The following is a 14,759-nucleotide window of genomic DNA, read 5'->3' on the forward strand; positions in this document are numbered from 1 at the left end:
TATAGTAGGTATTGCTGACCCAAAGAGTGCAATAATAACATCTACACATGTTTACATGTGTTATTTCTATTGCAAGTTAAATATTATTTGCTTGCTCTATTCCAAAATATTAATACCTAAGTAAAAGATCCTAATTATTGACAATATCACTGGGCTCGCGGAACCGTCTGTAGGAATTGCTGGCCTAGAAAGCTGTTAGAGTTAAGCGAACACAGTCGGGTAGCCCAGAGTCAGAATTGTTTGTTAATCACAATAAAAGGGGAAACACGTGGATCATCTAGAGCAGTCACTGGCATCTGGGTAAGATCGGTACTAAAAGATACCAACACACGGGTTTCACCAGGAAGTGTACGCTCGGCCGTACTGTCTTTTCTACCTACATATTAAAGTTAGTCACTCTGGTGGCAATTGGCGTAGAAAGGATGCCTTTTCTGTATTTTACTGTAAACTTGAGCCTGTTTGATTTATAAACTATTAGGTTAAATGCTATCTCGATGCTACCCGCCTTACATAAATACTGGTTTGATTTTTATGTGGTATCCTATTGAGAATACAATAATTATAAGTTGACGTTGCGATTTGAGATTTATTGTCACTTGTTTATTTTATAGATCACAGGCGTGTATCATTGTTCACATAGCGTCATTGGTGGTCACCAGGAGTTAATAGACATGTCTCTCACAGATGCTGTGCATCATCACATGCCGAATAATAGTACAAGTTTTACAAAACAATAAAACTTGTATTATTGGAGCAGAGATGATGCACAGCATCCCAATAAGGCCTCCTGGTGAGAGACTTCTATGAGGAAAGCGGGACTAGCGCCCCCAACCTGTGACCACGTGACTCACAACGAACGGAAGTGCTTTTGATTGGTTGACAACTTGACAGATCGCTCTGATAGGTGGAAGAACTAAAAGGGAAGTACCACGCACTCTCACAGATGCTGTGCATCATCTCTGCTCCAATAATACAAGTTTATTGTTTTGTAAAACTTGTACTATTTTGTATGAGAAATTCCACTTAGCTATATCAGCTCGGTACAGATGTCTATGCTGTGATCGGCGCACGATTTTCCGCGTTTTCCGCGCGAAAATTGTCGGAAAAGCGGTCAGGCGCACGGTCCTCACGCGCGGGCACCGTCCGAGTCGGAAAAGAGCGGAAAACTACGAAAATTTGGGGTATAAATTTTGCCGAAAAATTTTGTAAGTGAAAATTTTTTGAAAATTTTAATTTTGGATTTTCTTTCGCAGGACGCTGGGGCCGGTGGAAAGCAACGCCCTGAGAGATTTTCACGTGAAAATTCGAAGAACCGGGACAACGACGCAGGATTTATGCAGTTTCTTTAAGCAAATCTATGAATTTTGTATGAGAAATTCCACTTAGCTATATCAGCTCGGTACAGATGTCTATGCTGTGATCGGCGCACGATTTTCCGCGTTTTCCGCGCGAAAATTGTCGGAAAAGCGGTCAGGCGCACGGTCCTCACGCGCGGGCACCGTCCGAGTCGGAAAAGAGCGGAAAACTACGAAAATTTGGGGTATAAATTTTGCCGAAAAATTTTGTAAGTGAAAATTTTTTGAAAATTTTAATTTTGGATTTTCTTTCGCAGGACGCTGGGGCCGGTGGAAAGCAACGCCCTGAGAGATTTTCACGTGAAAATTCGAAGAACCGGGACAACGACGCAGGATTTATGCAGTTTCTTTAAGCAAATCTATGAATTTTGTATGAGAAATTCCACTTAGCTATATCAGCTCGGTACAGATGTCTATGCTGTGATCGGCGCACGATTTTCCGCGTTTTCCGCGCGAAAATTGTCGGAAAAAGCGGTCAGGCGCACGGTCCTCACGCGCGGGCACCGTCCGAGTCGGAAAAGAGCGGAAAACTACGAAAATTTGGGGTATAAATTTTGCCGAAAAATTTTGTAAGTGAAAATTTTTTGAAAATTTTAATTTTGGATTTTCTTTCGCAGGACGCTGGGGCCGGTGGAAAGCAACGCCCTGAGAGATTTTCACGTGAAAATTCGAAGAACCGGGACAACGACGCAGGATTTATGCAGTTTCTTTAAGCAAATCTATGAATTTTGTATGAGAAATTCCACTTAGCTATATCAGCTCGGTACAGATGTCTATGCTGTGATCGGCGCACGATTTTCCGCGTTTTCCGCGCGAAAATTGTCGGAAAAGCGGTCAGGCGCACGGTCCTCACGCGCGGGCACCGTCCGAGTCGGAAAAGAGCGGAAAACTACGAAAATTTGGGGTATAAATTTTGCCGAAAAATTTTGTAAGTGAAAATTTTTTGAAAATTTTAATTTTGGATTTTCTTTCGCAGGACGCTGGGGCCGGTGGAAAGCAACGCCCTGAGAGATTTTCACGTGAAAATTCGAAGAACCGGGACAACGACGCAGGATTTATGCAGTTTCTTTAAGCAAATCTATGAATTTTGTATGAGAAATTCCACTTAGCTATATCAGCTCGGTACAGATGTCTATGCTGTGATCGGCGCACGATTTTCCGCGTTTTCCGCGCGAAAATTGTCGGAAAAGCGGTCAGGCGCACGGTCCTCACGCGCGGGCACCGTCCGAGTCGGAAAAGACCGGAAAACTACGAAAATTTGGGGTATAAATTTTGCCGAAAAATTTTGTAAGTGAAAATTTTTTGAAAATTTTAATTTTGGATTTTCTTTCGCAGGACGCTGGGGCCGGTGGAAAGCAACGCCCTGAGAGATTTTCACGTGAAAATTCGAAGAACCGGGACAACGACGCAGGATTTATGCAGTTTCTTTAAGCAAATCTATGAATTTTGTATGAGAAATTCCACTTAGCTATATCAGCTCGGTACAGATGTCTATGCTGTGATCGGCGCACGATTTTCCGCGTTTTCCGCGCGAAAATTGTCGAAAAGCGGTCAGGCGCACGGTCCTCACGCGCGGGCACCGTCCGAGTCGGAAAAGAGCGGAAAACTACGAAAATTTGGGGTATAAATTTTGCCGAAAAATTTTGTAAGTGAAAATTTTTTGAAAATTTTAATTTTGGATTTTCTTTCGCAGGACGCTGGGGCCGGTGGAAAGCAACGCCCTGAGAGATTTTCACGTGAAAATTCGAAGAACCGGGACAACGACGCAGGATTTATGCAGTTTCTTTAAGCAAATCTATGAATTTTGTATGAGAAATTCCACTTAGCTATATCAGCTCGGTACAGATGTCTATGCTGTGATCGGCGCACGATTTTCCGCGTTTTCCGCGCGAAAATTGTCGGAAAAGCGGTCAGGCGCACGGTCCTCACGCGCGGGCACCGTCCGAGTCGGAAAAGAGCGGAAAACTACGAAAATTTGGGGTATAAATTTTGCCGAAAAATTTTGTAAGTGAAAATTTTTTGAAAATTTTAATTTTGGATTTTCTTTCGCAGGACGCTGGGGCCGGTGGAAAGCAACGCCCTGAGAGATTTTCACGTGAAAATTCGAAGAACCGGGACAACGACGCAGGATTTATGCAGTTTCTTTAAGCAAATCTATGAATTTTGTATGAGAAATTCCACTTAGCTATATCAGCTCGGTACAGATGTCTATGCTGTGATCGGCGCACGATTTTCCGCGTTTTCCGCGCGAAAATTGTCGGAAAAGCGGTCAGGCGCACGGTCCTCACGCGCGGGCACCGTCCGAGTCGGAAAAGAGCGGAAAACTACGAAAATTTGGGGTATAAATTTTGCCGAAAAATTTTGTAAGTGAAAATTTTTTGAAAATTTTAATTTTGGATTTTCTTTCGCAGGACGACAAGTATAATATATTAACTGATGCACAACACGGGTTTAGGAAAGGCCGAAGCACTGTTACGGCTCTCAATCAGTTTGTAAACGAAGTTAACTCCAATCTGAATAGTGGAAAGCAGGTTTTAGCTCTTTTTATAGATTATAAGAAGGCTTTTGATACCCTAGACAAGGATGTATTACTCTTAGCCATGCAGGAGTGTGGCATTGCCGGTGCGACAAATAAGTGGTTCCGTAACTACCTATCGGACAGAACTATACGCACCGCGGTCGATGGGACAACGGGTGACGAGTGGAACGTGTCATTGGGTGTACCGACTGGCTCAATTTATGGGCCAGTGGGCTACCTGATGCTCGTCAATAGTGTGGTTAACGTGATCAAGAAGTGTCGAGTATATATGTATGCCGATGATATGTGTTTGATGTACGCGTCAAAGGACGTGAGCGAGGCGCGCGATAACATCCAGTCAGATTTTGAAAACGTAAATAAATGGGCGCATGATAATGGGATAATTATAAATATGGAAAAAACAAAATGCATACATATATACTCGCCATATAACAGACAGGCTAAGACAGTTAAATATAAAGATATAGGTATAGTTGGTCATAGTTATGACTGCTTGCATAATAATAAGATCTCGTGCGCATGCCAGCAGCTACAATATGTAGATAAATACAAGTACCTAGGGTTGCACATAGATCAAAATTTCAATTGGAAAACTCACGTGGGGCAGGTGTGCAACAAACTGAGGTCGGTGTTAGGTAAGTTTTATCATCTCGATCGAGTGCTAAGTAAACGTACAAAACTAGTTGTATACTACGCACTTGCTGACTCAGTTATCAACTATGGCCTTAGTATTTATGGAAGAACTTTTAGTACCTACCTAAACGAAATTAAAAAATTACAAATTAGACTTTTAAAACACATTCTAGGAAAAAAAGAGAAAAAAAAGTATAAAGGGAACTATGAATGTGTTTTTAAAGATCTAAAAATATTGCCTGTACATAGTAAAGTAGATTACCTAATAGCTAGAGAACATTATTTTTCAAAAAAATTTAAAAACCCCACGAAGCTTAGGGATAACGCTAGAAGTAATAGGAAGACAAGATTCATGTTACCCAAAGTCTGTAACTACTACGGTGAAAGGTTAAGTGAATATTTGGTACCTAAAATTTACAACGGCATAGAGTGGTTAAGGGAAGAGAATAAGGTCAGTGAGGGGGTGCTTAAGAAAAAGTTAAAGGAACACTTCCTTAGGGACCCCCTTACTGTTTAATTTATTATCAATTTATTATCATTATTTGTTTTTTATTTTAGTTTATTTTGTTTGTTACCTCAGATTGAGGATTGATCTCTAAAGCGTTCATTTCGCTGCAGCGATCAATCCTTAATCTGAGTATAAGTTTATAAGTTAGAATATAAGTTTACATATATAAGTACAATTTAATACGTAGATTATAGTTATTTTTAAGGAGCGCCAGCTCGCCAACAAACTGGCTCACCAGTTTGGCGAGAAAATAATAATGTAAATATTTGGTGTACCTACGCTTGTTATAAATAAAAAAAAAAAAAAAAAAAAAAAAAAGCTCGGTACAGATGTCTATGCTGTGATCGGCGCACGATTTTCCGCGTTTTCCGCGCGAAAATTGTCGGAAAAGCGGTCAGGCGCACGGTCCTCACGCGCGGGCACCGTCCGAGTCGGAAAAGAGCGGAAAACTACGAAAATTTGGGGTATAAATTTGCCGAAAAATTTGTAAGTGAAAATTTTTTGAAAATTTTAATTTTGGATTTTCTTTCGCAGGACGCTGGGGCCGGTGGAAAGCAACGCCCTGAGAGATTTTCACGTGAAAATTCGAAGAACCGGGACAACGACGCAGGATTTATGCAGTTTCTTTAAGCAAATCTATGAATTTTGTATGAGAAATTCCACTTAGCTATATCAGCTCGGTACAGATGTCTATGCTGTGATCGGCGCACGATTTTCCGCGTTTTCCGCGCGAAAATTGTCGGAAAAGCGGTCAGGCGCACGGTCCTCACGCGCGGGCACCGTCCGAGTCGGAAAAGAGCGGAAAACTACGAAAATTTGGGGTATAAATTTTGCCGAAAAATTTTGTAAGTGAAAATTTTTTGAAAATTTTAATTTTGGATTTTCTTTCGCAGGACGCTGGGGCCGGTGGAAAGCAACGCCCTGAGAGATTTTCACGTGAAAATTCGAAGAACCGGGACAACGACGCAGGATTTATGCAGTTTCTTTAAGCAAATCTATGAATTTTGTATGAGAAATTCCACTTAGCTATATCAGCTCGGTACAGATGTCTATGCTGTGATCGGCGCACGATTTTCCGCGTTTTCCGCGCGAAAATTGTCGGAAAAGCGGTCAGGCGCACGGTCCTCACGCGCGGGCACCGTCCGAGTCGGAAAAGAGCGGAAAACTACGAAAATTTGGGGTATAAATTTTGCCGAAAAATTTTGTAAGTGAAAATTTTTTGAAAATTTTAATTTTGGATTTTCTTTCGCAGGACGCTGGGGCCGGTGGAAAGCAACGCCCTGAGAGATTTTCACGTGAAAATTCGAAGAACCGGGACAACGACGCAGGATTTATGCAGTTTCTTTAAGCAAATCTATGAATTTTGTATGAGAAATTCCACTTAGCGATATCAGCTCGGTACAGATGTCTATGCTGTGATCGGCGCACGATTTTCCGCGTTTTCCGCGCGAAAATTGTCGGAAAAGCGGTCAGGCGCACGGTCCTCACGCGCGGGCACCGTCCGAGTCGGAAAAGAGCGGAAAACTACGAAAATTTGGGGTATAAATTTTGCCGAAAAATTTTGTAAGTGAAAATTTTTTGAAAATTTTAATTTTGGATTTTCTTTCGCAGGACGCTGGGGCCGGTGGAAAGCAACGCCCTGAGAGATTTTCACGTGAAAATTCGAAGAACCGGGACAACGACGCAGGATTTATGCAGTTTCTTTAAGCAAATCTATGAATTTTGTATGAGAAATTCCACTTAGCTATATCAGCTTGGTACAGATGTCTATGCTGTGATCGGCGCACGATTTTCCGCGTTTTCCGCGCGAAAATTGTCGGAAAAGCGGTCAGGCGCACGGTCCTCACGCGCGGGCACCGTCCGAGTCGGAAAAGAGCGGAAAACTACGAAAATTTGGGGTATAAATTTTGCCGAAAAATTTTGTAAGTGAAAATTTTTTGAAAATTTTAATTTTGGATTTTCTTTCGCAGGACGCTGGGGCCGGTGGAAAGCAACGCCCTGAGAGATTTTCACGTGAAAATTCGAAGAACCGGGACAACGACGCAGGATTTATGCAGTTTCTTTAAGCAAATCTATGAATTTTGTATGAGAAATTCCACTTAGCTATATCAGCTCGGTACAGATGTCTATGCTGTGATCGGCGCACGATTTTCCGCGTTTTCCGCGCGAAAATTGTCGGAAAAGCGGTCAGGCGCACGGTCCTCACGCGCGGGCACCGTCCGAGTCGGAAAAGAGCGGAAAACTACGAAAATTTGGGGTATAAATTTTGCCGAAAAATTTTGTAAGTGAAAATTTTTTGAAAATTTTAATTTTGGATTTTCTTTCGCAGGACGCTGGGGCCGGTGGAAAGCAACGCCCTGAGAGATTTTCACGTGAAAATTCGAAGAACCGGGACAACGACGCAGGATTTATGCAGTTTCTTTAAGCAAATCTATGAATTTTGTATGAGAAATTCCACTTAGCTATATCAGCTCGGTACAGATGTCTATGCTGTGATCGGCGCACGATTTTCCGCGTTTTCCGCGCGAAAATTGTCGGAAAAGCGGTCAGGCGCACGGTCCTCACGCGCGGGCACCGTCCGAGTCGGAAAAGAGCGGAAAACTACGAAAATTTGGGGTATAAATTTTGCCGAAAAATTTTGTAAGTGAAAATTTTTTGAAAATTTTAATTTTGGATTTTCTTTCGCAGGACGCTGGGGCCGGTGGAAAGCAACGCCCTGAGAGATTTTCACGTGAAAATTCGAAGAACCGGGACAACGACGCAGGATTTATGCAGTTTCTTTAAGCAAATCTATGAATTTTGTATGAGAAATTCCACTTAGCTATATCAGCTCGGTACAGATGTCTATGCTGTGATCGGCGCACGATTTTCCGCGTTTTCCGCGCGAAAATTGTCGGAAAAGCGGTCAGGCGCACGGTCCTCACGCGCGGGCACCGTCCGAGTCGGAAAAGAGCGGAAAACTACGAAAATTTGGGGTATAAATTTTGCCGAAAAATTTTGTAAGTGAAAATTTTTTGAAAATTTTAATTTTGGACAGACAGCTTGGCCAGAGATGCTTCATAGTAAGATTCAGCAGAGTCGGAGGAGTCTATTGTCGTTTCACCTGGAATGTAAGTTTTTTAACGGGTCAGACTGACCATGGGTCTGAGGGCGACGCTCTATGTTGTGCGGACGTCGTTGGTCCGGTCCCAGAGGCCCGCTCTGATCCTCTTGACCAAGGCGTACCGATCGAACAGTGCCGCGGCCCTCGCTGTTTTGGCGGGGGTGTTGCCGGCGGACCTGGAGGTGATCCGTGCTGCCCGGGTAGATGAGGCGCGTAGGACCGTGGTCAAAGCGGAGTTGAGCAGGCGTAAACGCGAGATCGGGTTGGCCATTGTTGCGGAGTGGCAAGCGCGCTGGACGGACGAGACGAAAGGTGGTGAGCTGCGTCGGTTCTTCCCGGACGTGGCCGGTCGGCTCAGGGCAACCTGGGTCGCACCGGACTATGAGACCTCGCAGATCCTGACAGGCCATGGATGCTTCAACAAGCGCCTGCATGACATGTGCCTCGTGGAGAGTGGTGGTTGCTTGTGCGGACTGGCGGAGGAAGACCTCCACCACGTCTTGTGGGAGTGTGCGCTGTACGAGGACCTCCGGTGCGCCCTGCTGGACGGGATTGTTCGCGAGGAAGAGGGTCCGGTTTACTACCAGGACCTCGTTGCTTCGGCGGTAAACTTCGGCAAGCTACGGGAGTTCGCGCACCACTGGCACAAGAGGCGGAACAGCTCGGACCGTGATCGTGGACCAGTGGGTGTTTGAGGAAGGATCCGGACCGCGGGGCACGCGGGGATCTGCGTGATGTGTACGTCTGCCCCAGAAAGGGGAGAAAGACCAATTAGGGACAAGGACAGGAAAGAAAGAATTTGTAGGGAGTCAAGAAGGCGCCCCGGGAAAGAGCCACCGAGCAAGTACCGAACGGGCGCCCTCCCGCGTTTCGGCCCATATAACCGCGAGGTTGGTGGGGCCATGGGAGGTGGTGGGTTGACCATGGGTCTGAGGATTTTTGTGTAGTAACACTTGTAACGTTGTCTCATACAAATTAGGAATTAATATGAACGAGCGGAACCCGCAAGAATCTAACGCCGGGCGACGGTTTTCTGCATACATAAACTCGATACGCGCGCGTTCGCTGATCCCTAAATCAAAAACTGGTCTTAGCGAAGTTGCTCTGCAGCGCCGCCAAACTACCGAGGGCGCGTGCGACGGTTTCTGGATCATTCGGTGCGTGTACTCATAGCGTGCTGCGGGCGATCTTTTCGAAGTTACCTACTTAAAGTTCTTTTTTGTTGTGCTCCTATCGGAACCCGTAAAGGGTTCACGGATAGGAATTCCACGGACTGAACTTCACTATTAGAGTTTCCCCGGAACCTGAGTCCGCGGGGGCGTCTCCGTCGGAGCTTACGGATACCTGCTTCGTGTGTGGTGTTGCGTGCCTGCTGCCGTGACCCTTCTACACTGAGGACCTACCCTGAGGACCTCCGTGCCTGGACCCGAGCGTGCCGGAAGGACCCTAGCTACGCGCGTCAGGCCAGTCACTCGTTTACTAGCTCAATTCTGCGGTGTAGTGCGGTGGAGGAGTTAATTAAAGGCAATTGATTCACGACCCTGGGTTTTTTTCATTCTACTCACTACCTGTGAACCTACCCCGTCACACACTTCTACTGTGTCTGTAGGTTCTGGTGTGACTGAGTTGTAAAATTCATTTTCCAAAAATGTTACATTCCTAGCTTTTATGCACACCTTAGGATTAGTTGGATTTAATAATCTGTATCCTTTGGTCTCATCACAAATCACAATATCCTACAAAAATATATTTATCACACTTAGCATCAAATTTCTTTCTCTTGTCAGCTAATGCATATGCTAAACAGCCAAAAGTTCTAAGGTGAGTCATATTTACCTTTTTATTTGACCATTTGTGCTCAGGGACAGTGTCCCTCACCGCCTTGGTGGGCGATATGTTCTTCAGGTACACAGCCGTATTCACAGCCTCCGCCCAGAACCGCTGGTCGAGACCGGCATCGAGAAGCATGCGTCGTGCTTTCTCTACGATGGTGCGGTTGGCTCGCTTTGCAACACCATTCTGCTGCGGAGAGTGAGGCACTGTGGTCTGGTGGCGAATTCCACACTTCTTTAGGAACTCCTGAAAGTTATTATTAATATATTCTCCACCATTATCGCTGCGAAGAACCTTGACCTTCTTCCCTGTCTGATTTTCAACTAGGGCTTTATATTCTTTAAATTTATCAAAAACCTCATCCTTTGATTAAAGAAAATATACATAGGTCTTTCTACTGTAGTCATCTATGAATGTGAGGAAATATTTACTTCCGCTAAAAGATGCTTGAGGCATCGGACCACATAGGTCTGTATGAACTAACCCTAACTGTTCCCTAGCCCTACTAAGCGACTTCTTGGGAAACGGCAGCTTGGTTTGCTTTCCCTGTACACAAGAGATACATGATTTGAAAGTTGAGTTATCAAAATCAATACCAAGAGCCATACCTTTTAGTAAATCCATACTACGCCTGTTCAGATGTCCCAGCCTCCTATGCCACACCTCCTGCGACCCCCTGGACTGAGGTGCCGACACTACCTGCTCAGAGTTTGGACCTGTGGACGAGCTATAACATTCCTACCTAAGCTGAGGCTTATCTAAAATGTAAACACCATTTGTTTGTGTAGCTTGAGCGACAACCTCATCCCCATCTAAAATCCTACACAAGTTGCCCTTAAATGATACAGTAAAACCCTTTTTGGTCATCACACTAACAGATAATAAATTTACTGATAGATTAGGAACATACAGTACATCACTTATGGTCCTAAACAAAATACGCGCACGGCGTTTGTCCAGTGTGCCCGTGCGCTCGCTATAGCTGTCTTGCTACTGAGTCATCAAAATAATAGTGATGCAACACGTGACTATCGACATCTCGTCGATAGTTGTGAAGACGTTAGGATGGACAGGTTCTTAACAAGATCCTCTTCCTTCGGAAGTCTCAACACTAAGAGACCAGCCGATTATAGTATTGATGGATTTCGTACACCGAAGCGTTGTGCACCTCAAAAGAAACAGTCGAAGTTCGACGATAGTCGGAATCTGCCAACCAGCAACAAATACCAAGACCTTCCTGTGGATAATGTAAATGATTCGGGCAGCAAATACTACATTGAAGCAACAACTAAAGCTAAGAAGTCAGGGCATATCCCTCCGATAATCATTGATATCATAAACATGACCCACGAAAACATCAATGAAACTGTAAGTAAATTTTCTAAACAGTTCCACCTCCAGTACAAGAATGGCAACAAAGTAGCTGTTATATGCCATTCACCCCAAGCTCATCAAGCAGTTAAAGATGGGCTTCGAACGGAGAATGTATCATTTCTGACCTACACCCGAAAGGATGAAAAGACACCTAAAGTGGTAATTAAAGGCCTGCCTGCCTACGCAGAAAAGGATCTACCTGACGAGTTAGAAAAACTTGGGTTCAAAGGAGCTTCTGTGACCAAATTAAAATCAATAAACGAGCTTCCTTGTCCTCCATATTTAGTCCAACTTGCCGAAGGAGCTGACATTATTAAATTTCGTCAAATTAAATATCTTTTCAATTGTGTAATTACCATCCAAAAATTTAAACCCAATCGCAAATCAGGTACTCAGTGCTTCAGATGTCAAAATTTTGGGCATTCATCTAAAAATTGTAATATGCCACCGCGTTGTGTCAAATGTACCGAGATGCACCCAACATCCGAGTGCCCAAAGAAGGACCGAAAGGAACTTGCTCATTGTTGTAACTGTAATGAAGAACACCCTGCCAATTACAGTAAATGCAAAACCAGATTAGCTTACCTTGAACGTATACAACAAAATACTTACGTGCGAAAGCCACCGCCACTAATACATAAAATGTCTAAGCCTATATCGAAAACCAGGACTTGGGCAAATGTTGCTGCATCTACTACTACTGATGGAGGAGTAGCCGAAGACAAAGTTCCCCGCTTTACGAACCCGGTCGGCCCTGAAATGACCTTACCCACCTCTGAGGACGCTGCGACTAAGGAAATGTTTGAGATTTTGTTAGTTCTCCGAAAGCTTAAAACTCAGTTTATCACATGTACATCTCCCTTAGAGAAAGTTATGCTTGTATTCACACACCTCGGACAATACGTATAATAAGAATGAACTGCGCTTACTTTCATGGAACGCTTGGTCAGATTCAAAAGCGTGATGAATGATATCTTCGATAGCTCCAGGACTGTAAGTGGAAGCTTCTAAGCAGTGGACTAAGGACAAAGAAAGGAAAAGTAAAGGATAGCTCACGTATGCTCGACAATTCTTCGTAAATTCCTTTTCTGTTCACTTCACTTTCTTTTCGCGAGAGAATTGACCACAGCTGAGGCGTTCAGGCGATTTGCGACACGATTACACGACGTTTTAGCACAACACGGCGCCCGCCATTCGGCACACACGGATTCTTGGAGCGGAGAAGCGAGCGCCCAGCACGATGTCTTTGTTGCGATTGATGCGCCTAGCATCGCAGGCGCAACGTGTGGCGAATAGGTGAAAGGCGATTTGGTGCGAAGGAGTAAGATAAATATATGGGTACAGGAGTGTGAAGGAGAGAGCTTGCTTTAAGAATTTTAATTCTTACCATTTCCCCCGCCTGTGAGCTGTCAAGCTCGCAATTAGAGAATAGAGAAAGGAGAAAAGAGATATAATTTATAAAAATAAAATACTTAAATATAGCTTTACTTACATATAAGTTTTTAAATTAAGCGGAAAATAATCAACTATATTTAAGTTATTCTAGTGGATAGGCAAAGGACAAAGCTTTACCACTGGTCTAATAAAAGAACCATTTTTCGCTTCTATTTCAGCAACTCCGGTAGAGCCATGTCTACCAGAAAATGTGCGAGTTATAAGACCTAACGGCCGTTGCAAAGCGGAGCTAACACTTTCATATAATATGTTTAGAAAGGAAGCAAAACTCAAATTAAGAGCAAGTTCGAAGTGAACTGCCTTAAATACTAAACGTATAAATACACATAAGCGTGCGTTTCGTTTGCGAACCCCTCGTCCTCTTATGAAAGTTAGGTACAGAGGGCCGGCATAGTCTACTACGGTATGCCTAAAAGCGTTAGCTTGCTTTAAGAGGCGAGGTGGCAAATCAGCCATAATAGGAATTGTAGGTTTTGGATTTAATCTATAACCGTGAATGCATTTATGAATACGTTGGTTTATAGAGCGTTTGGCGGATAAAACCCAAAATCTCTGTCTAGTTACAGACCATAATATCTGAGGTCCAGCGTGAAGATTTTCGCGGTAGTAATAATCAATTATTAAAATAATGTGTCCTTTTTTAGGCATCAAAATCGAATGTTTGTGAATAAAATCAAAAGAGTAATAGCTCAAGCGAGCTCTGACATGAATAATGTTATCACGGATAAATTTTTTTAATTTTTGAATAGCGCGTGAACATGCAGTTCCATTTTTTAATTTTTTAATTTCTATAATATGCGTGAAGAGAGGTTCGTCCAAAGTCAATTGTAAAATCCATAATTCTTTCATAATCAATTTAGCGTAAAGAATTACGGGGCCTACGAGTTCTAAAACTTCGTAGAGTTGCGCAGTTGCGAAAAGAATAGAGCGTTTTGTCCAATTTAGCGAGGGTTGAGATATGAAAACCGTTAAGTTATCTTGAGCGGAAAACCAAAGCAAGCCTAAAATCTTGAAGGTGTTTTTATCATCAAGCGGTATGTCTTCAGATTGTCTGTGCGTTTGAGGTATGTGACGTAGTAATTCGGGGGAATTACTAGTCCATTTAATTAAGTCAAATCCACCGGAGTTAAGTATGTGGATCAGCTGCTCTGCTATCTCTACTGCCTCTGAAGTAGAAGAGGCAGAGGATGCGAGATCATCTATGAACACATCCCTATCGATGATTGCAGCAGCAGCGGGCCACTTCTCTCTCTCTTGCTTAGCTACTTCGCGTAGAGTTCGAAGAGCTAAGAAGGGAGAGGAGCGCAATGAAAATGTGACACGATTAAGTTCGAACGTGTCTAGCGGGTCATCAATAGAGAATCTATATAAAATGCGTCGATATTTAGGATGCGGAGGGTGAATTTCGATATACAAACACATTTGCCTTACATCGGCAACAAATGCTATTTTATAGTGACGAGCATTTATTAAAACATTAAACATTTCTGCTTGTAAATTGCAGCCTGTATGAAGAATATCATTTAAAGATATATCACAGTCAGATTTCGTAGAGTCATCTAGGAAAATTTTGACACAAGTACTGGTTTTATCATCCCGAATAACAGATCTGTGAGGTAAGTAGAACACTGGCGAAGTGGATTCTTCAGGAGAAACTCTAGAATTAACTGCAGCAAAGCTTCCATCGCTGTTGCCTGTAGTTATGCTGACGTGAATATTCTTACAGTCTTGTTCTTCGGGACTCAAGAATTTCTGTTGCGGTACTTCTTCTACCTTCCAAAGTTTTTCTAAAAGATTATCAAGCGGTTCGGGACAAATAGAGCAAAAGGCAGAAGTGTGCGAAAATTGCGAAAGAATAGGCGCATGCCCTAGGATAACATATCCTAGAGATGTCTCTATGGCTGACGGAGAGCTATCGTTACCTGAGATTTTATTAAAAAGCAGAATATCACAATAAAG

Source organism: Maniola hyperantus, unplaced genomic scaffold, assembly GCF_902806685.2.
Source record: "Maniola hyperantus unplaced genomic scaffold, iAphHyp1.2, whole genome shotgun sequence".
NCBI lineage: Eukaryota > Metazoa > Arthropoda > Insecta > Lepidoptera > Nymphalidae > Maniola > Maniola hyperantus.